A 22,340-nucleotide genomic window follows, 5' to 3' on the forward strand; every position below is an offset into this window, starting at 1 on the left:
ACCTCAGAAAGATCAAACATGGTATCACAGAGTAGGATTATGTCAGACAAAAAATCTTTTAAAGGAATTGAAGGTATACACATATATTCTGTATGAAACAATAGAGCTTCTAGGATGTTTAAAGGTATTGTCCTCAGCAATCTCAGCAGAAGCTAAAGGTAAAGGATTATCACAGAGATACCTGTGAGTGTGCGTTTTCTGTTTTTGTTTTTGCTGATCAAATGGATCCCAAAGAGATTCACAGAAGATCTACAAAGCTTTTACAAGCTCTATAAATGCAGAAACAGTCAGTTTGAACTGGGTTGATAGAGTGCAAAAAGGAAAAACTTTTAGACACTCCAATTTCTACTGACAAGAAGCAGAATGAGAAAATGACTTAGCTGCAAACATGTGGTGCATTTCATGATACAGGAAGAATTACTGAGAGTTCTGAGCCTTATCTATCTCCTCCAACATACGGGTCTGACATAGAAGATGAGATTCTAGAATTTGAGCTGATGCTTGATAGAATGATAACTTGAGGTGCCTGGAGAAAGGATGCATATATATTGCATGTGTGAAGGAAAGGAATGATTAGGGGTCAAAGAGGAGATTGTGGTCACCTGTCTGCAAGGTGACCACTGCAAGGACCCACAATTATCCCTGCTTCTTGGTACTCCCAGCCTTGTGTCATCCCTCCATGATGTTAGAGTTTGGTTCTGTGTGATTCGAAGCATACGGTAGTATCTCACTTCTGAGATTAGGTTATAAAAGACTTCAGTTTCTTCTGTCTTTGGTGTTTTCTTGTTCTCATGTTTCTCACTCTTAGATTCCTTGTTCTTAGGAAGCCAACTGCCCTGCCAAGTAGCCCCATCATGAGCACATAGTGAGGAATGGAGACTTCCAGTCAACAGCCAGCTAGGAACGAAGGCCTGCCAATATGAGTGTAGGTGATCTTGGATGCAGAATCCCCATCCCCAGTTGAGCTATGGGATGACTGAAACCTTGAGCAACAGCTTAACTGAAACTTCATGAGAGACCCTGAGTCATAACCACCAAGTTAAGTCATCCCTGGTTTTCCAAACCATAGAAAGTGCATGATAATAAATGCTTAGTGTTTTAAGCTGCTAAGTTTGGAGGACATTTGTTAGGAAGCAATAGGCAATTAAAATACCGTCCTCACCTCTTTGAAATGCCTCATCTTTTGTTAATGGTAAAAACGTAATACTAGGTGCTATGGCTTGAACGACGGGCAAGGCAGGTTTGGGGAAAAGAAAAATGGACAAACAGAACAGCTTCCAACTGGAAATCTTTTTAAGGCAGTTTATTCTCTGCAACCAGCTCTCTTTAGAATGCTTAAAGGTCTGTCTTTATTCATAGAGGTGAATTTGATAGAGAAATAGTCCAGTCTTTTCTGGTAGACTTATTCATTAGCTGAGAGTGGCTGCTGTTATATTCAGTATACCTGTATGTTTCTGACTGAATATGAAATGTTATCCTGGGAATGTACTTGAATCTCTTTTGAGGGGTTTAATTCCTTTATGGTATTGATAGAAATCACCTTTCATGGACCTGCATGGAAGTGGAATCCTGGCCAAAAGAAATTGTTATTATGGAACTTGACAACACATATTTTAGGCATGTTAACACCAAATGACAAGTCAAGTTATTACAATAGCTAGACATTGGTTCTCATGTCCTGAAATTGCATATCAAATATCCCTTAATATATAACTAATATTTCAGATCCTGTATTTATTTAAATCATATGTGAGCACTCACATTAAATAACGAAAACAGCATTTATCTTTGCCTTCTCTACACAGCTGAGAAAACGAGGCAACTGAATGCTCAGTTCATGCACTGAGTTTTAAAAGTAAAATTTTGCTTATAAATCCCTTGAATCATAAAGTATATTCTGTGCTGTTCCTTCCAAATGCTGAAATAATTATTTTTAAAAGAATAAAAGTTCATTCTAAGGGACAGAGTAATTAAGATAAGAAAAGTAATATAAAAGTGGGTATTGGGGTTGGTGACAAGATGAGCTAAGTGTGCAGGGGAAGGGAGAGCTAGGAGTGTAAGCAGAACTCCAGGACTGGCTGAGGCTGTGACTTTGAATGTGGAAGTAGAGCACAGAGGTGAATCTCAATGTACACTGATAATGTTGGTTCAGATTGAGTGGAGTCTGGGGTATTACTAATTTTATAGTCCATGATACTACTCTAAGGAAAGCTGAGACTGGCAGTCATTATTGGACGAGTTCAACATTAAAAGACTGAGAAAGAAGTCATTGATCTTCACATTTAGATATAGCCACCATTCTTAATTTTTTTCTACTATAAAACAAATAATCATTGATTTTTATATCCGTGAAAAATAAATTATATTAATGTGTCATCGTTGTGCATGCTAGCTATAACTCTATCATTTTTCTCTGTTACTCAAGAAATTATTATAGGGATATAACTGTGTGAGCATGACATTAGCTGTCTTGCTTGCTTTTGTACTAATTTATTACAGAAAAGGAATAGTCCTCTAACATGGATATTGTTATCACCAATGGTCACATTTCTCAAGATCCACATCATTGGCCTGGCATGATGGCTCACGCCTGTAATTGCAGCACTTTGGGAGGCAGAAGCAGGAGGATTCCTTGAGGCCAGGAGTGTGAGACCAGCATCAGCATAGTGAGATCTTATATATTACTATATATGCATATATAGTAGAGTCAGTGCACCTGTAGTCATAGCTACCCGGGAGGCTGAGGTGGGAGGATTGCTTGAGTCCAGGAGGTCAAGGCTGCAGTGAGCTATGATCAAGCCACTGTACTCCAGCTTGGGCAAAAAAAAAAATGACACTTCATCTATTTAAAAAAATACCCATATCATTAGTAAAAACCAAGGTTGTAAACCTTCAAAATACAGAACAAAACAAAACAAAAACACAAGTTTGTTCAGAAGGCTATCAAAGTGGTGGCCAGTTAAAAAGGAACAAAAAGAGGATCCCAGCAACTGACCATTGTGATAAAAATCAGAAGGGTGTCAATAGGCAACTTAACATATTGTGAGGTTAAACTGTTTTAAAGAATTTTCTATGTCTCAAGCTATGTATGTTTCATTTTTTTCACCCTGGTTGGATTGAGGTTGGATTGAAGGAGTATCTTGAAATGCTACTATATTATTTTTCAGATGTTTCTGGTTGGAACCAATAAGGCTATGGCCTGTGGTCATAGCTACTCAGGAGGCTGAGGTGGCAGGATGGCTTTCTAAGTAGCTAGAAATGTTGAAAGGGGCAAAAGGGAGAGCATTCAGCAGGTATCTTTAGTCATGGATTTAGTAAGTACATTGAAGTGAAACTGATCATTGATTGGCGGAGGGTCTGGCAGCGGGAAGGAACTAAATACATGTAGAATATGAGTCCTCAAAAATGGATGGCACCCACTAGAATTCCTACGGCAGCCGATTCTTTTGAAAGCTGGAGAAACTCAGCTTCTTTTTTTCCCGAATGATTTAGAGAGGTAATGATAACACAGTTTAAAACTTAGACTGTGGAATGGCTTAACCACTTATTTGCTCAATGCGGTTGAGCAAATGATTTAAATTCTATGAAACTCACTCTCCCGAGCATAACAAGTGGTTGTTCCAAGTTCTAACATTTGTGTAAAGTGCTTAACAGAATGCCTGACACACAGAGAGCATTCAAGAAACGATAGCAGGAACATTAGTACACAAAGTTGCTAACAGACCAGAGATGAGGATTGATGTCACTTGCATCCAACGCTATTTTTACATCTATTCTCAAATTCTAATTGAACTATTATTTATTGACCTTTTACGCATGGTACATATTAATTTCACATATGTCTTGCTAATCTTACAGCATGCTGCCTATCAGTTTTCCTTATGATCTCTTTCTGTCAGAATTGCTGTCTAACAGTAAATGTCACTACAACCAGCTCATTTTTTTCCTAGTAATATTCCTTCTGTTATAATTTCTGAACATTTCAATTCATCAGTATTAAAGATAATTTCCTCACCTCATAAAATATTAACATTCTTTTTTTGTGTGGTTAAGAATTGTCTTCAAGCAAACTTCTTCCTGTCGTTAATTAAAATAATGAGTAGTGTAATATTAAGTGTGTAATTCTCTGACAAGTGTTTGCCAAGAAGTCCCTTTCTACCAAAAACATCTGGAAAATAATTTGGCAAATTAAAAAGCTGATACTTTAATATACTACAGGGTAATCCCCCAGTCTAGGTAGGCAAAGTGCCAAATTGGCAAAGCTCTTGCCCCTGGCATGGTGCCACGGTTTCATTTTTCTTTTCTTCGTGTGCTATATGAGGATTTTGCTCAGCCCCTCTCTATTTCCACTGCATTAATTATCAGACAAGAAAATGACAGCAAACACATTCCAACACAGGTTAGCGTTTCTGCTTGCGACAGACAGTGTTTCATACAGACACAGCGATCATAAATATTTTAGGTACTCTAATAGACTTGGGAACAGTCGTAGTTAGTAAAAATAGTTGCATCGCTCCTGCCCCAGCAGTAAAAGTAAATTGCTCCTTCTCATTGGTTTTATGACCCCTGCTAGATGCATTTTAATGGGCATTCAGGTCCTCTGAAAAGAAGCCGCTATCCTTTCCTTCTTTTTTCCCCCTTTCTCAACTTTATCTTTTCAGGGTGTTGAATAGTATATTAAGAGCTTGAAGCTTTAAAACTCAGTCATCCAACACTTTGTGAAATGAGTTGCTTGATTTGTCCAGGACTTAATGTTCTGATTACAACTCTACGCGGCCATATGATGTTTTACAGTTTGTACAAGACTGTCGTATTCCTAACATCCTTGCTCCTCAGATGTCCACAAAGAAGGGCTAATTTTCCCATTTTTCTATTGAGAAAACTGAAGCTCAGAATTCTAAGTGGTTCCTCCCGAAGTCAAGAGACAGAAAATGCAGAGATGTGCTTAGTAAAATGTAAAATTTGCATAAAGATAATCATTCTACGTATTAGATACATGTAAGTGGAAAAACAAAAAACAGGACTAGAATTCAGATCTTTTTGACCCTGCATCCAGAAATCTTCCCATGGCAGCACCATGAATTACAAACTCCAGGGAGTAAGAAGAGAAATAGTGTATGAAAATAGTATATGGAAAGACTTTCCGATCATATCCAACTATGTCTCACTCATTAAGTCCCAGGAAAAATATCATCGAAGACCTTTTTCCTTTCAAATAAAAACAATTCCATATTTCTCAACATCCCTGCAGAATTTTTCTCTTTTATAGTGTAGAACATTTTCTACTTTATAATTTCATTATTTATATGTATATATTTTACTCAGGGTACATCAGAAACTCCTTGAGAATATTTGATTAATTTGTCTCACGAGCTTCCAAAGTACCTTGTACTGTGCCGTGAATACAAAAGGTGTTCATTAAGTATTTGGCAATAAATGTATTAATTTATACTCATATTCTCCAGCTGCAATCCAGGCAGAAGGAGGAGTGTGAGACACCAGAGTTGGCTCCTCAATGTAATTATCTGTGTACTTAATGATTGCATTTAGAAGGTAGAAGCACTGTGGCATGAGTCTGTCTATGAAGGCAGTGACTATGACGGTACTCTTTGCCCCAGTATTTCTACCACCTACACAAGATAGACATATAAAAGAGATTCTGTAAATTTTTTTCTGACATTTTATTATATTACTTTTTAATAGGGAGAAATATTTATCTGATGTCATTACTGAGGTGGTCTATAAAACTTCATTTAACAGATGGGTGAAACTTAGCTTTTTGCATTTATGTGAACTTTACTCGAAACTACAAGTCAGTTGTACTGCTACCATGATAGGCACCTCCCTTGACTCTTGCTATTACAATTCAAATTACTTTTCACTTTCTTGCCAAAGACTCATTATCAGAATGTAATGATCATATATATGTATGATGTAATCACTTACTTTCTCTAACCCTCAGTGTATGAAGTGCTTCATGTGCATGATTCCATTTCAATTTTAACATCATTATGAAGTTAGTATTCTTTCATGTCTTCATTTTTCAGCTCAGGACACCAAGAGGGTAAGTCACACTCCTAAGATCAAAGAACTAGTAAACAGTGTGGCCATACCTTTTTCACTGCACTCTGCTACACAGAAGATTCAAACTCAATACATTAGCTTAATCCATTAGTTTTTCACAAATCCGCTTCCTCAGCAGCACTACACATCAGGGTTAAGAATCATCACTTCCTTGTCAACCAATCATCTAAACCCAACTCATTTTTGGCCCCCAGTTATCCAAAACTCATCTTTAATCATCCTCCTCATCTAGTTGCCAAGAATCCTTACACTTTCAACTCTCAAGAGCCCTGAATTAATCCTTCCAATTCTTGCTCAGTCATCTTAAATATGAAGACCTAAAAAACGTATTGCTCCATGGTTACACTAACCCCCTTGCTCCCAAGAAAACAGAATAATCCTCTCCTTCTAAATTCCTTCTTCAGTTTCACAGTTCCTAAAACAGGATATCATGCACTGAGATGGGCCAAATTGCAAAGGAAAACAATTCCTTTCTGCAAGATTGCAACATCTTCCTGACCAAAACCTACCTCATTGCACCTATAAAACCCTTCTCATTCCTTGTGATTGGAAGGCACACCATGTGGGTGTTCTCTCTGTTACAAGAACCTTAAAATACTTTTTTTCCTTATAATTTGAGTCAGAGGTAATTTTTTAAAGTTTGATAGCAGAAGCCATGATCTCATTATTTTTACCACATACTGCAACAACATCTTTTGTAAGTATTTTTTAAATGAGAGACAAAATTTAGCATAAAATTTCTAATAATAGAAGAGGAAACAGAGCTAGGATAAATCACTATCTGTGTTTTTTCCTATGGCCATTTGACTGATCTTTCTCTTTCAGTCATGTACCATAAAAAACAAACAACAACAAGAAAACAACAAATGAAAACTCTTAGTGACCTCCCAGTGTCCACAAGATTAGCTCTGAATTCCCCAGCCAAGGTCTTTATGCTCTCTTCTTCTCTGTTAGCCACGTATTCAGTCCTTCCCTCCAACCTCACCAAATCCATGCATTATGCCTACTTAACCATTGTCTCTTGCCTCTTGCCTTTTCTTGGCATTTTAAACAAATAATTCCTTTTCTCTATATCTTAGGTAAAGTTCTCCAGGAAACATATTATAAGATGGATATTTGGACCACAGGAAGTTTACTGGAGCATGGTCTATGGGAAAAAAGCTGAAAGGAGTAAGAGAAGTAGAATTGGGTAGCAGGAGAAATTAAACTGTGAAACCATTGAAACCAAGACCTTAGAAAATCTTATTTGCCACTTTTCTGAATTAAAGCAAAGAAGCCAGGACTTTGTAGTCAAAACTGACCTGTCATTAAATGTGGTATCTCTCTGGGGGGTATGGAGGTGTGGTCTTGAACAAGGCATCTTTCTTTGGCTGAACGTAAGCAACAGAAAGAGATTCAGCTATAAGCCATCAACAGCCAAAACTCCAGAAAGATGGAAGCATAACTTCCTTGGTCTAAAAGATGAGTCTGAGTAAAATACCATAGTGTCCCCTTTAGCCTGTAAAGCCATTCTAGGCTCTTTAAACAAGACAAATATGGGGCAAACACCATTGCCTTTGTGAATCCATCTGTAATCACTCATCTAGAGTTATCCTTACATCATTGGTCTACTATATATTTTATGCCTCTAGAACAGTATTTGTCACAAGCCTCACGAGGCTATGGGCTTTATGAAGATAGGCTCTGAATCTTTTTTATCACCTTCTCTCCAGTGCCCAGCAGAACACCAGGCTATAGTAATTAATGAATATTGAATAAGAGACCCACTGAGTCAACAGCATACTGAATACTTCCCTCCTTCATATCTCAAAGATGTAGTGGAAATTAAGTCATTTTCATGGATAAAACTAAAGATTATTTGCTGGTGTTCTGTCCTGGGGTTCTTGCCTGAAACATTTTGTTGAGGAAGGATTTGTATCATTTACCCAGAAAAGAAGGTAAAATAAGAGACAGTTGTAGTAGGAATTGCACATAACTTAAAGTTAGGAGAGCTAAGCTCCAGTCCAGACACAGCCATGTGCTAGGTGGGAGCTCTTAGGAAGTACTAGCTCTCTGTATACTATGATTTTCTAAATAATAAGTGTGTATAGTTTAATCATAGAATGATTAGAAACTTCTGGAAATCTCATGTCTTCTGGAACTTCCAGTCTTTATTTTATATCACCAGGATGAAGTGAGGAGTGTTGAAGGAATGGAGTATATATCTATAACGGCAAAAGGAAAGGAGTAAAAGGGAAAATAGCAAAAGAAAATTGAGAGTTGAAAACATTACGCATACATCCTGTATCAGTTTCCATGTGCAGGGGAACATTTTTAAATAAAAGATTACATGTTCCAGTATTCTAAATGCATTCTTAAATTCATTTTGTTTAAAATGTCTTTGACCGGGCGTGGTGGCTCACGTCTGTAATCCCAGCACTTTGGAAGGCTAGGGCCAGTGGATCACTTGAGATCAGGAGCTCAAGACTAGCCTGACCAACATGGTGAAACCCTGTTTCCACTAAAAACACAAAATTTAACTGGGTGTGGTGGTGAGCACCTGTAATCCCAACTACTGAGGACGCTGAGGCAGGAGAATCATTTGAACCTTAGAGGCAGGGGTTGCAGTGAGCGAAGATCACACCATTGCACTCCAACCTGGACAACAGAGTGAGACTCCATCTAAAAAAAAAGAAAAAGAAAAAAAGTCTTCTAGAAACCTCATCAATCTAATGTTATTTAATTTTTCTATTATGAATATGGCTAAACCTATAAAAAGATGTACTAGTCCACATTGTTACTAGACGGATTCCCAGTAACATGTACTGTTGTCAACCAAAAGATTTTGGAGTCCAATTAGAATATTACATGTATAAATACAATGGTAATTGTTGAATTTCGTTCTCTTTGAAGAGGTACCTGTCCAGGGCTCTAGCATTACAACAGATGAATCCCTGAAATATTTCATCTCCCTTTTGATTTCATTTGTGATATTTTTGTTCTGCTTTGCCTAAATTATATTTCACTGGCTTTTGTTTTTAAAAGATCAAAGGGGATTTCCATGTGTGGGAGAATGCTGACTTTAGCTGAAAATGTTTGAGGGTTTTTGTAGTTTATTGTTTCAAGTCAAGATAGAAAGTGAAGTGTGGGGTGTAGTTATCCCAGAAATGAGGAAGCTATGAGAGGGGGAAATCATAAAAATGTGAAAAGAAACTCCTTCCAAATTATTGAATGATTCCTAAACTGTGCATATGCAGAGTGAAATTTCAAACAAAAGCAATAGCTATAATTGAACAGTTTCAGCAATTGTCACCATAAAATTTAGGATTTGACTCTAGACAGTTTAGCTGGTTAATCAATTAAATACTCTGCAAAGGAAAATAACAGAATAGAGTGCCTCTAAAATGTATTATTCACAATGTTTAGTATGAGATAAAAAAAGATATACACAAAAATAAAGATATATTTATCTTTATATATATATAGATACATGTATAACCTAAAATTAAGAAAAAAAGAGGTAACTAGAAGCTGCCCCAAATTACATAGATATTTTAAATTTCAGACAGGGTTTTAAAGCAGCTATAATAAGTATATTAATAACTTTTAACAAAGATAATCATAATGAGTGAAAATATGGAGACTTTTAACAGTAAAATGGAAATAATAAAAATATAATAAAATGGAAAAGTATAACATTTGAAGTGAATAATTCATTTGAAAGTCTTAACAGCAAAGTGGAGAAGTAGAGGCAGTAGAGAAAAGGGTCAGTAAATTTGAAGAGAAATGGGAAGATATTTATCAATTTTATAAAGACAAAAAAGAAAGATAAAAGAGAGATGAAAGAAGTTTTAGTTTTTAGTGACCTGTGGAATAATATCAAACCATAGGGCTAGAGTGGAGAGACAGAAAGACAAGAGAGAGAGAGGAGAGGGAGAGGTGAGGGAGAATGGAATAGAAAAATACCTGAAAGAATAATTTTAAAATATAGATATAAACACACACACACACACACACACACACACACATTTTGTCATTTTCTTCCATCTTAAAGGTTTTAAAAGTAATGGCACACCCTTAGCAAAAAAGATGCATGGCATTCAGGTTCAGTTTTCTAAGTGCAACCCTTCTTTAAACTAAGTTAAGGTGGCTTGGAGGAAAGATTGACTTCAGGGCTGGGTCAGGGAAAGTAAACAATAAACTTGATACTCTTGATATGCCTTGAAGTGAGGAATATATAAAGAAAGTACATATGCAAGTGACACAGAAGCCAGCTTAAAGGGACTTGACTGGCCAAAAACTAAAAACAATTTGGACATCAAAATAATAATAAGAGTAATGGGCTATGACTCATTGCGTAACAAAAGGATTTGTGAGGTTCAAAATTATATAGATAATTAACTGAATAAATAAAGAAATGAAAAAGAAAATTCTTCCTTACAGTTGACGTTTAACTAATAAATACAGAACGAACGGTAGCTTTGGAAAACCATCAATGGAACTAAGCTATTGAGTGATACTTTGTCAAGAAAGAGAAGAGTTGAGTATTTTTAGGATACCTGTCCACAAGCGACTCATTAATTACAAGGAGAAAATAGTAACTTCATGGTAGATATAACTCAGACACTCCAAGTGTCTTAATGTGTTCTTGCTGCCGTAACAAAATACCTTAGACCAACTAATTTATAAATAATAGAAATTCATTTCTCACGGTTAAAATGGCTGGAAAGTTCAAGACCAAGAAGGTAGTAGATTCAGTGTCTGGTGAGGGCTCATTTCTGCTCCATAGAAGGCACCCTATTGCTGCATCCTCACATGGTAAAAGGGGCCAAACAGGCAAGGCAGCTCTCTGAAATCTCTTTATAAGTGCCTTCATCCCATTTATGAGGGCAGAACTCCCATGACCTAGCGTCCTCCCCAAAGCCCCACGTCTTAATACTGCTGCATTAGGGATTCAGTTTCAACATATGCATTTTGGAAGGACACACACATTTAGACTATAACACCAGGTTCTCAAAGTCAATATCACCAACATTGGGACTAATGGATATCATGTGCTTATGATAAAATACACTGAGAAGGATACAGCACTATCTCTGTAGTATTCCTTCCAGGAAAGCATATAGGAATCTAATTATTAAATAAAATCAGATAAACTCAAATTTAGGACACTCTTCATAATAACTGTCCAGTACTCTTCAAAATTCATAGTCAACAAACTTGAAGGAGGGCTGAAAGGCCGTTCCAGATTACAGACTAAAGAACCATGAACACTAAATATGCTATGTAATCCTGCGTTGGATCCTGGTCTAAGAATAAAATAGTATGCAAAACATTACTGGGATAACACACAGATTTTAAATATGGACTGTAGAGTACATAACAGCATTGTATCCACGTAAATTTTTCTCATTCTGATCACAGTACTGTGCATATGTAAGATACTATCTTTATTCCTAAAAATTACACTAGGAAGTATTTAGAGAAAAAGGGATATGATATTTACAACTTCTCAAATACTTAAAAAATTGTGTGTGTGTAAAATTAGATCATGGATCATGTAGCTTAGTTTTATATGTGTAATATTTATTTTACATATATATTCATACACACAGAGAGCAATAAAGGCACTTGGTGAATCTGGATACACAGTTTACAGTTTTCCTGTAAGCTTCCAGTTATATCAAAATGTAAAAGTATAAAATTTAAAAGCACAAATTCAAAAGGCAATTGCTGAAACTGTTCAATTATAGCTATTGCTTTTGTTTGAAATTTTACTCTGCATATGCACAGCTTAAGAATCATTCAATAATTTGGAAGGAGTTTCTTTTCATATTTTTATGATTCCCCCACTCATAGCTTCCTTATTTCTGGGATTACTATACCCCACACTTCAATTTCAATCTTGACACATGTAAAAATATCTATTCATTTAATGTGTATTATATAATGTTTTGTGCTATGTATAAGCTTGTATGGGTTAATATGATTTTATTTCTAGATAAATACATTAGTTACTTTCAAAATTAAAAACAATGTAACAGTGATGGGTGCAATGTTTTCTTTTCATGTTTCATCATTCAGAGATGGACCATATTAAAATACATATATATGTTTGATTAGTAGTCCATATATAAAATACTAGGAAAGCTTTAATTCAATAACAATGACTCCAGTAATATATCACATGGTTTGCAGCTTGCCCTAATTCACTCTGGTATTAAGCGTATACCTTTTATTCAATTTGTTGTTAACAGTATCCATTACACATTGGCCACATTTCCAAAAAGCATAAAATATGTAATTCAATAAGCTTTTACTGTCTAACAAGGAGTCATCACAGGTCAGATTTAACAACATTAATTTTAAGAAGGTCAAACTAAACAAAAATAGATGGCTGACAGAGCAGAGTATGAATCCTAATCTTGCTAACCAGGTGAACTTGCACAAGTCACTTAACTTCTCTGAGACTCATTTTCTGAATTTAGAAACTAGAACTAATAGTGAGGTAAGCAGAGAGATGGTTAAGAGGTTGGAGAGATAGGAGAAGAAAGAGAGGAAGAAAGGCAAGGGTGAAGGAGAGGGACAGAGTTACAGAGAGAGTGGGGAGAGAGGATCTACCCACAATTTCAATGAGAAGGGAAAAGACAGAGAAGATAGTGCAGTGAGAAGATAAGCCAATGAGAAGATAAAGAGACTGGGAAGGGCATAGAATAAAGCTAATCAGTGAAAAAGAAAGTATAAGACAGTAAAAGGCAGTATAAGAACAGGAATGTTAAGTGTTCTGTTTCAAGGGTATACGTTATTGGAAAATAGAAATAAACCATTCCTCTACACTACTGTATTCCCAGAATCTTCAATATTCTGCAAATCATTTGTGTTAAATGGAATCAAGACATTGAGAAATTGCAAAATTCCCTATCCTGACTAATTAGGTTGAGGTAAGAATGACTGTATATAGAAACACAAACCACAAACATAGAGAGCCTTGAGAATGCAGTTAACCCATTAAATTCCAGAAATATTGGTGGTTGATCTAAACTTCTGTGGAACACAGGACAGGGGTTGAAACAGGGATATGTAACTCTCAAGAGATCAGGAACACATACCTGTCATCTGGACCATATTGTGTTTAGAAGGAAAAAAGTATACTGTAAGCATTGTCTTAAAATAGTGGAATTCTACCATGCAAGGAAGAGAGTAATTTTATTTATTTTTTTCTTAATGTCTCTAGAAAGCATAACGTAGAATTTTTTTTACAAAGGTTACAAAGAGGCTAAGTTGAGTTCATTAAAATAAAGACTATTTTGACAATTAATCATGTACAAAATTATTGGGATGTTGGGAACCAGCTGTTCCATAAATTGCTTAAATAGAACAAAAGGACCACTAGTTGCCATTACTGCAGAAAGGATTTAAGAGTGAGAGAGGAAAATAAAGTGGCAGATCTTTGGAGCTCCTTCTAAAAAGAAGTGTAGAAAAGAAACAAAACAAAGGAAAAACATTAGAAAAGGAACAAACTGTACCATTTAGTAATAACTGGTTCTGACTTGAATGCAATTTTTAAGAGAATAAATTAAGTCTAAATGACAGAGGAGGGCAAGAATCTTGCCTTCAGAAAATTCTGAAAATAACAGACACTGGGAAATAATGATGTAGGAGTATGGATATACAACATTTGAAGCAGAGAAATACTTATAGCCTAATAGTGCCCCCAGGGCTGATTTTATGGTATTAATATGAGTTTGAAGCCAATAAAGCAAAAAATGTGCATCTGAGAGATGTGAGAAATAAAAGTGAAAGCTGTCATATATATGTCTCTATAACATGTGGGCAATGTAACAATTTGCACACATCTGGGAAGATATGCAATGTTTAAAATATTTTCTATCACACAACAATGATTTATTGGATACCAACTAGGTTTTGGGTCTTATAGTTGAAACGATGAATTAGATATGGGATAGATATTCAGAGTTGACTATAGATAGCCAATTAAGCACATAGTCATACCATTGTTTGGTAATGACAAATATATTTGGTCTTATCTGTAGATGCTAGAATCAATTCCCACCTTCCCTATTCACTTATCATTTGACTATTGTTTAAGGGCATCCTTAAGTTCTCTTTGGAGAAGTCAGAATATAATAGAATCTTTTCAAAATTATCTTACTTATTTTGCTATTGCTCAAGACTATAAATTTAAATGGCTTTTCTACATCCTTTTGAGGTCTTATTCCATAAAACCCTTGTTTTAGTATTTTTCTGTCATTCTCCTTCATTCTTTTCTCCCACTTTCTCTTTCAGAAAATAACTATAAAGAATTTCTTTCATCTTTCCAGATTTCCACATTCTCTTTCTTCTTTAGAGTGAAACACCCCGTTCTGCCTTCTTCCTCTTTTTAAATTGGTGAACATTTTCTAATCACTCAAACTTCAAATTAAAGAACACTTTCTCAAGGTGGACTTTAATGATACCTACACTATGGCATTCTTCTTTTCCTAGTGTTCAAACTAGACCAAACACTCATTGCACATTTCCTTGCAACTACTTGTTAAAGCTTGTCTTTCAGACAAGAATGTCAGTGAAGCCAGGATAGGTACTACTGTCTGTTCATTCACTGTGTCTTCGTTACGGTTCATTCACTGTATCTTAGTTACCATTGAGTATCATATAAAGAGCTCAATATTTATGTGAGAGCTGATAAATTATTGAATAAACAGATGGTTAGATTTGTGGATTAAAATATAAATTAATAAGTCTAAACCTACCAGGTACCAATAGTAATCTAAATAATACGGGAGTGAAATACAGAATTATATTGGATGTGGCCCCTTACCTTAAGATGATAAAAATGTCTATCAAGAGATGCAAGTGTTAATGACTAAAATCAAGGCAATAGAATAAAACACATGTTATTTCAAAAAGTATAAGCAAAGTACTGCTGGCAGTGCAAAGGAAGGAGTGAGTCTAACTGGGAGCATTAGATAAGGCATCACAAAAGGATGCCTTCAGTCTAAAAAAAGGAGGAGTTCATGTCCTTTGCAGGGACATGGATGAAGCTGGAAACCATCATTCTCAGAAAATTAACACAGGAACAGAAAACCAAACACTGCTTGTCCTCACTCATAAGTGGGAGTTGAACAATAAGAACACATGGACACAGGGAGGGGAACATCACACACTGGGGCTTCAGTCTTTAAAAAATACTAGGAGACTGATAATTGTGGGGGCAGTGAAAATACCATCCCAAGTTGTAGGAGCAGCACCAACAAAGGCTCAGAAGCTTGGTTAAAGATGAGTTAATCAAGACTGTTAGGTCTAAGCTTTGTATAAGTACATTCCTATAAAGTAATTTAATCAGAAAAAAACAAGGGCATAGAGAAAAATAGATAACTTTAACAATTAAGCTAAAGAGTTTAGAATTTATATCTGTAGGAAACAGAGAGGCATACAACATTTTGAGAAAAATAGAAGTTATTTTTTTTAAGGATAATAGGTCTGGCAGTAATATGGAGAGTTACCTATAGAGATTGAAAGTATCCAAATTAAATAGGTCATTTAAAAAATGATAATGACAAGAGATGACGACAAATGTAATGCCATCACAAAAACCCAATCATATAAAGTTCATATGGCCTACTACATTTGAACCACCATCCTCAATGTATTTGTAACATGCACATCTATTTAGATGTAATGCTGATAAGCCATTTACCAAAATTTATATCCTCAAACCAAATTTAAAAAGAGACATGTATTCAAACACAAATTAAAACAATGAGCTCATTAGGAATATTTATCTGTTAAGTCAATCAATATTAAGTTTATACATGTGTCTATGGCTTACATATGGGAAGCCTCAATTGTATCAAAATTTGTCTTTAATACTATAATGACTTGTTTTGAGATCAATAACCAATAAATTGAAATAACATGTTACATTGGTAGCTGAAAATTTTCATGACCTGTATATTGACTTGGGAACTTATTTATTTAGCTTTTCATTGTGCATGTTTTTTTAAGTTATTGCAGGGGTTGTGGGGTGGGGGCAGATATTAAAAGAAGGTGATTGAAATGGCTGAATTTTTTTAAGGTCCTTGGATGTGTTTGTTTGTTTCACCCTGATTAAGTTGCAACTTGTGTTAACCTTGGTGAATGCATATCTTTTTCCTGATTTAATTGCAATTGCCTGGAGCTTCAATCTGCATCTACCACTGTGACAGCTTATAAAATAACAACAAAACAAACCCAAACCCATGTCAGCTGGAAGGAGGAGGGAAAGTGAGAAGTGGGGGCTTTCCACTGTGAGCACATATATTTGTTAACACAAATTTTTTCCCTTCCAGATGCTATCTGTGTCCTCTTTCTCCCAAGCAATTTAGTTTTTATCTACAGAACAAGGTTAGGATGTGTTTTTTTAAATCAGGTTTTCTAGGTGTTACCAACTGTGAAATGGAAGAATAACTTAATTTACATATAACAACTTAAAACAAAACTACAAAAGATGCTTCATTTTAAGCTCTGATGCTTAAAAGCTTCAGTAACAAAATAGTTATTTGGATTTTAACAGTTGCTTGTATACGCTCCTGGTATAGCCGGCTTCTTTGATACACAGTCTTTACATGTCCATGAGGATGGTACAGGATTAGATAGGCAGAGAGGACATTTTTAACTGTGAAGTTCTTATATAAGGCTGGTGAAACAGCCCAGTCAAGGTGAGGAGTAAACCAGAAATACTGTGGAGAGAAGTCAAAGTGGAAATTTAGACAGAGAACCCTAGTTGCAATTACAAAGGATGAAAAAGTGCAGGAAGAATGAATGATAAACATCTAGGTTAAATACTGGGGAATATAGATGGAAAGCAAATTAGTTTTTATGAACTGTTTTCAATGAATAGTCAAGGAAGACTGTTAACTTCAAGAGAGACCAGAATTTCCAACACATTTGATGTTTTCCTAGCACATTTGGGTTCAACCCACATAGTCACATAAAAGAATCACTAAAATTATGTTGCTGTTTTAGTTATTGCAAAATATAATTGGGCCTTCCTGACCACCACCCCCATCCTTCTGAAGTCCTCTCCTTCCTCTGCTTCTGAGATAGTGCCTTAGCCTTGTTTCTTGTCTCCTCTCTTCTAGCGGCTCATCTTCTCCTCAGACCTCCCATATTGAGGATCTCAAGAAGAGTACAGCCAGCTGTCATGTGGCCTTCTAGGTGCACTTGTGGCATCTCACAATCAATATACCAATGGCTCGTTTTTTGTTGTTGTTGTTGTTTGTTTGTTTTGCGAGATGGAGTCTCACTCTGTCACCCAGGCTGGCGTGCAGTGAAACAGTGAAGTGATCTCAGCTCACTGCCACCTCCGCCTCCTGGGTTCAAGCAATTCTCCTGCCTCAGCCTCCCTAGTAGCTGGGATTACAGGCATGCACCACCATGCCCGCCTAATTTTTGTACTTTTAGTAGAGACGGGGTTTCACCAGGTAGGCCAGGCTGGTCTCGAACTCCTGACCACGTGATCCACCCACCTCAGCCTCCCAAAGTGCTGGGATTATAGATGAGAGCCACTGGGCCTGGCCTCAGATGCTCATTTTCTTTATCTCCACACCAACTTCTTTTCTTGATTTCTGAAGCCATTTTATAGCATCTTTAGCACCCAGGATAGTATTTTCCTGATCACTTTTCGGCTCCTTCATCTTTCTTGCTCACTCCATCCGTGGTCCTCTTCTATTCCTATTCTTGAATTTTAATAACAATAGCATAAACAGAACAGCATTAAAGATAAGGGTTATACTGAGAAACAAAATAAAATCTGTAAGTTCCTATTATTTTTCCCTTAGATGTAAATTTCTTATGTCTGGGGAATTTCCTGTGTGGGATTTGAATTCTCTTGTTTAGACATATTCGTTTGAATTTATTTACCTGTATGACAGATGTTCTTACAGATTTCCTTCCAAAAATATTTTGTTGTGCCTCTTTTAGTTGTATGTCTGTGTATCGTTTCTGTGTGAAAAGCACATTTTCATCCCTCTTGAAATTTGTGTATTTTTTCTCCTCACCTAAGTCAATTAGCTACTGCATAAGCAATTGTGAAGGTAAATGGGTGTAGAGCTCCTAATAGGGTCTTTGAGGTACATTAGGTGCTAGATAAGTGCTGTGGTTGGTGAATGTCACCAATGCTGTTGCTATTATGGGAGGTATGCTTTAAGAAAGAGTGATGTTGAGACCAGCCTGGCCAACATGGTGAAACTCCGTCTCTACTAAAAATACAAAAAATTAGCCAGGTGTGGTGGCGGGTGCCTGTAATCCCGGCTTCTCAGGAGGCTGAGGCAGAAGAATAGCTTGAACCCAGAAGGCAGAGATTGCAGTGAGCCAAGATCGCACCACTGCACTCCAGACTGGGCAACAAGAGCGAGACTCGATCTCAAAAAAAAAAAAGAAGGAGTGATGTCCATTAAAGGGGGTGGACCTGGGGAAATGATAATACATGTAGGAATATAGATACCAGTAAGCATAATAACTGACAGTTGGACTCATAATATAGAAGATGAATCAGTATTATTATTATATAATAAAGTCAAGGGCTCATAAGACAAGGACATATGTGACCAAGCAAAATCTGCTCACGCGTCATTAATACTCACCAATGGGACACCAATGGGACTCCAATTATTGATGCAATAAACTCTGGGTCATTTAGAAAATAAATATAAATTTATCTTAACTTGGTTTAAGAAGACAATGAAGCATGCATGTCATTTAGAAAGGTTTCTGTTAAACATTGTTAATATTTTAAGTTAAAAAGGTGCATTTAACTGAAGCAATGTAGAAAACTAAGAGAAAAATTGCTACACAAATATTAATGTCCTAAGAGAATGGCACATCTGAGAAAAGAAAATACAAAACAAAGGCCTTTTACCAGAAGTTGGCAGCCTGTATTTCTACCTGCTTTGCATGACTGCTTGGTACACAGGTACCAGGTCACAGATGCAAGATGTTGAGGACCATTATACAGTGTAAATGTTTATAATATATCATAATTACGAACACACCTGTGGTAAATAACTTTGGGAGGTTCTGCAGCAAAGATGCTGAAAATGCTCAATAGAGAAAGCAAGAAATAAAACTCTCATTTTTAACCTACTTCTGGATGGGATCCAATTTGAGTGTTTCTTAAGTTGAAATAGCTACTTGCAAGGCTATGAAACAGAAGTTTGTGTTTAATGCATCCTATGCTCCCCTTCTTCCCCACCACCTCCTTAGCTCCCAATATCAACCAGCCAGGTTGCTTGGGGACCGAATCTATTTCATTGCCTTGTCTTCTTTTCTAAGAAATGCCTTGTGTTTAGCTTTAAAGAAAAACAAATAAATTAGGTATTTACTCAAGAAGTCAAGCAACCATAATTAACAAGTCAAAAATTATAATTAACTATTGTAAATCCTAAGTCAATAATTTTAGTGAAGTTTTTCAATATTAAACTGACATATTTATTATCATATCACAAATTAATGTATTTGCTTCTTTAGCTGTATGTCTTGCATCCAGTTTGTCTTAATGATATACCAGAAAGAAACTTGGTCCAAGATGGAATGTTCTAACAGATCTGATGGTGGCCTCAACTATGCACTGGAGAAAATTCTCTGGACACCAACACCACTGGAGATTTAGAATGCCTGTTTTAAGACCTAGTCTTGGATTACATGGGATGAATAGAAAACTCCATATTTAGACAGCATTACTGTATTCTTCCTTCTTTCACCCAACTTCATTCCATTTATGTTATTGAAATGTGTTTCAACCTTATACTAATGGGCAAATTGAGAAAAATTCTTCAAAGTGGCATCTGTACTACAAGGATATTTTTGAAGAACTGTTTTCATTACAACCTATAATATCCTCCTGAGTACCATTAGATGTTAGAGAAATTGAACAAACAGAAATGATGAATACATTTTTTTTTGGCATGTGTGTTTTGTTTACTTTTCCCTTTCTTCCCTCTAGAGACATTTGAAAAGGCTTACAGTCCCAGGGTTAATTATGAGAAAGTTTAGAGCCCAATTGATGGCCCATCGCTGAAAAGGGTGCAGGTTTTCAGAATAATAATTGCGGGTACTAGCGTCATTCTCATTTTTATTATCTCATTCTGAGTCTCATTTTCCATTTGTTCTAATTTCTTCACTCTCTTCTTTTAGATTTTGTTTTTATCTTAGGTGTTTATATGTAACAGGAGACACACAATTATGTAAATATTTTCAATGTATTGAAAAAAGAAAACTATTATCTAAGCCTTTGCCTTGGCCTATTCCATCTCTTCTCATCAAACAAGCAAGCTGAATAATAAAAGTAACCCCCCAAATTATTAAATTGCATCCTCTGGAGAAATAAGACCAATGGCATAACAAAGAAACCACGTGTCTGTTGTGGAAAGTCTCAGAAATAGATGTTGTGAATACCTAAGCCAGAGCCGATGATAGCTAATTATTTTTTTCCCCCAGCTTTTAAGTTAACATTTCAAACTGAACTCTCTTATGGGTCAGAAGTGCTCACAAAGGAATAGGCAAATGCTGCACAGCCCAGCAAGGCTGGATGTTGATATACTTTTAAGAGGGAGAGGAAAATCTTTACCCCATGAACTCACTGAGGAAGAAACACAGCTTGAGGCTATATCAACAGGGAATTAATGAGCCACAGGACATAAAGTCTAATAGAGAGCAAAGCATATTAATGAGCTCAAAGCTCTTGTTCACCCTCAACCAATTAGTCTGAGAAGACCTACCTGGTGTCCCTATCTCTGATTTCCCCTCAATGCATGATTCACGGTGCTGCCAGAGGGTCACAGCATTCCACATTTCAGTTCACTGTTAGCTAGTGAATGAAGTCCAGAATGTTTCATCTAGCATTCAAGGCCATCCATAATTAGATCTAAAGTTACCTTCCTGCTTATCAGATATCTCATATTACTTTCAGTCATGCATTTTGCCACATTGTTATCTGAATATTTCATTCAATTACAAGTTATTTTGGATCTTTGGTACAGGATGATCCTTTAGAACAGAATATCCTTTCCATCATACTCTGCCTGCTAAAAGCCCACTCATTCCCCAAGATACAGCTCAAACGTAAAATTCACTGTGACGACTACCTACATGTTCTTGTCGGCATCTTCCTAGATGCAATTTGTACCCTGGAAAAAAACTAAATTTATAGTGCCTAGCATTTTGATAGATAATAAAATGAAACTGACAATTTAGTGGGGCTAGTTCAAAGGTTTGCTTGGAGAATTTAAAAAGTATCTAATACATTTTGTCCTTAGTATTGAATACATATTAATTACTTGGTAAGTATTCATACCAACAAGTGACAATTTATTAACTCTAAATCTGGGCTCTCTAACTCCAAGAGTTATCCTTTACAGGTGAGCATACTTGTGCTGAGGTATGATGCTACTCTAGTACCGCAAACTCTGTGTTCTCAGATTGGTTTATTTACTCTCTTAGCCTCTTAGAGACTCATCCTTAACAAATGAACTTATCGGAGCTCTTTGATACTGTGTTTCAGACAATTGCAAGACCTATTCAAGTCTAAAGATGCAGATACAGATGGTAATGGAACAAGGAAAAAATTAAGCAGTGCAAAAGCTTGTAGTGCTGTACCAAGCCACAGGGAATGGCTAGCGCAAGATGGAATTTATCAGATTTTTTTGGAGTTTTGACTTTACCATATGGGTTCAGACAAAACTGAAATGCAAAACAGAATTCTAAATCATTCAAAACTGTGAATGAAAATTGCCAAGTTTTACTGTCTCAACTATGAAATGGCAAGACCATGAGAAGCAAGAGAGTTGTCTTAGAGGGAGAAATGACTTCATCCTCTTCAACTTATACTTAATGAGCACTTACTATGTATGTGACATCTGCCAAAGATGATGGGGAAAACAAAGAAAAAACACAGAAGAAAGCTCTCCTTTTTAGCCATACCAGAAATTAAACTGTGGTGAAATGAACTCCAATTTTAGAAGGAGGATATGTTTGTGGTTTCCTTCCCTCTTCCCCTCAATAATTGTGATATCCTGGACAACACAAATCTTGGTTGAACAAACAGTAGTTGTATGTCTTCTTTGAGTCAAGTGTTTTTGTATATTTAGTGATCCAAAGATTAAGTATGATAATTACACCTGATTTTGAGAGGAGCTAAAAGACCCGATTATTATGAACATTGGATGAAATATTTTAAAAACATAGCCATAGACACATGTGGGATTATATATACTTCTCTT

The 22,340-nt window shown here is 36.1% G+C and overlaps 1 long non-coding RNA gene across 1 annotated transcript in view; it reads left to right on the forward strand.

The window, feature by feature from the left end:
- LOC116271279 overlaps positions 1–21,690 on the forward strand; it is a 50,978-nt gene extending 29,288 nt beyond the window's left edge. Inside the window, exon 3 of the long non-coding RNA XR_004179748.1 lies at positions 21,623–21,690. This is a non-coding gene — a long non-coding RNA (uncharacterized LOC116271279). The remainder of the gene's footprint in view (positions 1–21,622) is intronic.
- The last annotated feature ends 650 nt before the right edge of the window (positions 21,691–22,340 follow it).

The sequence above is a fragment of the Papio anubis genome, chromosome 18, assembly GCF_008728515.1.
Source record: "Papio anubis isolate 15944 chromosome 18, Panubis1.0, whole genome shotgun sequence".
NCBI lineage: Eukaryota > Metazoa > Chordata > Mammalia > Primates > Cercopithecidae > Papio > Papio anubis.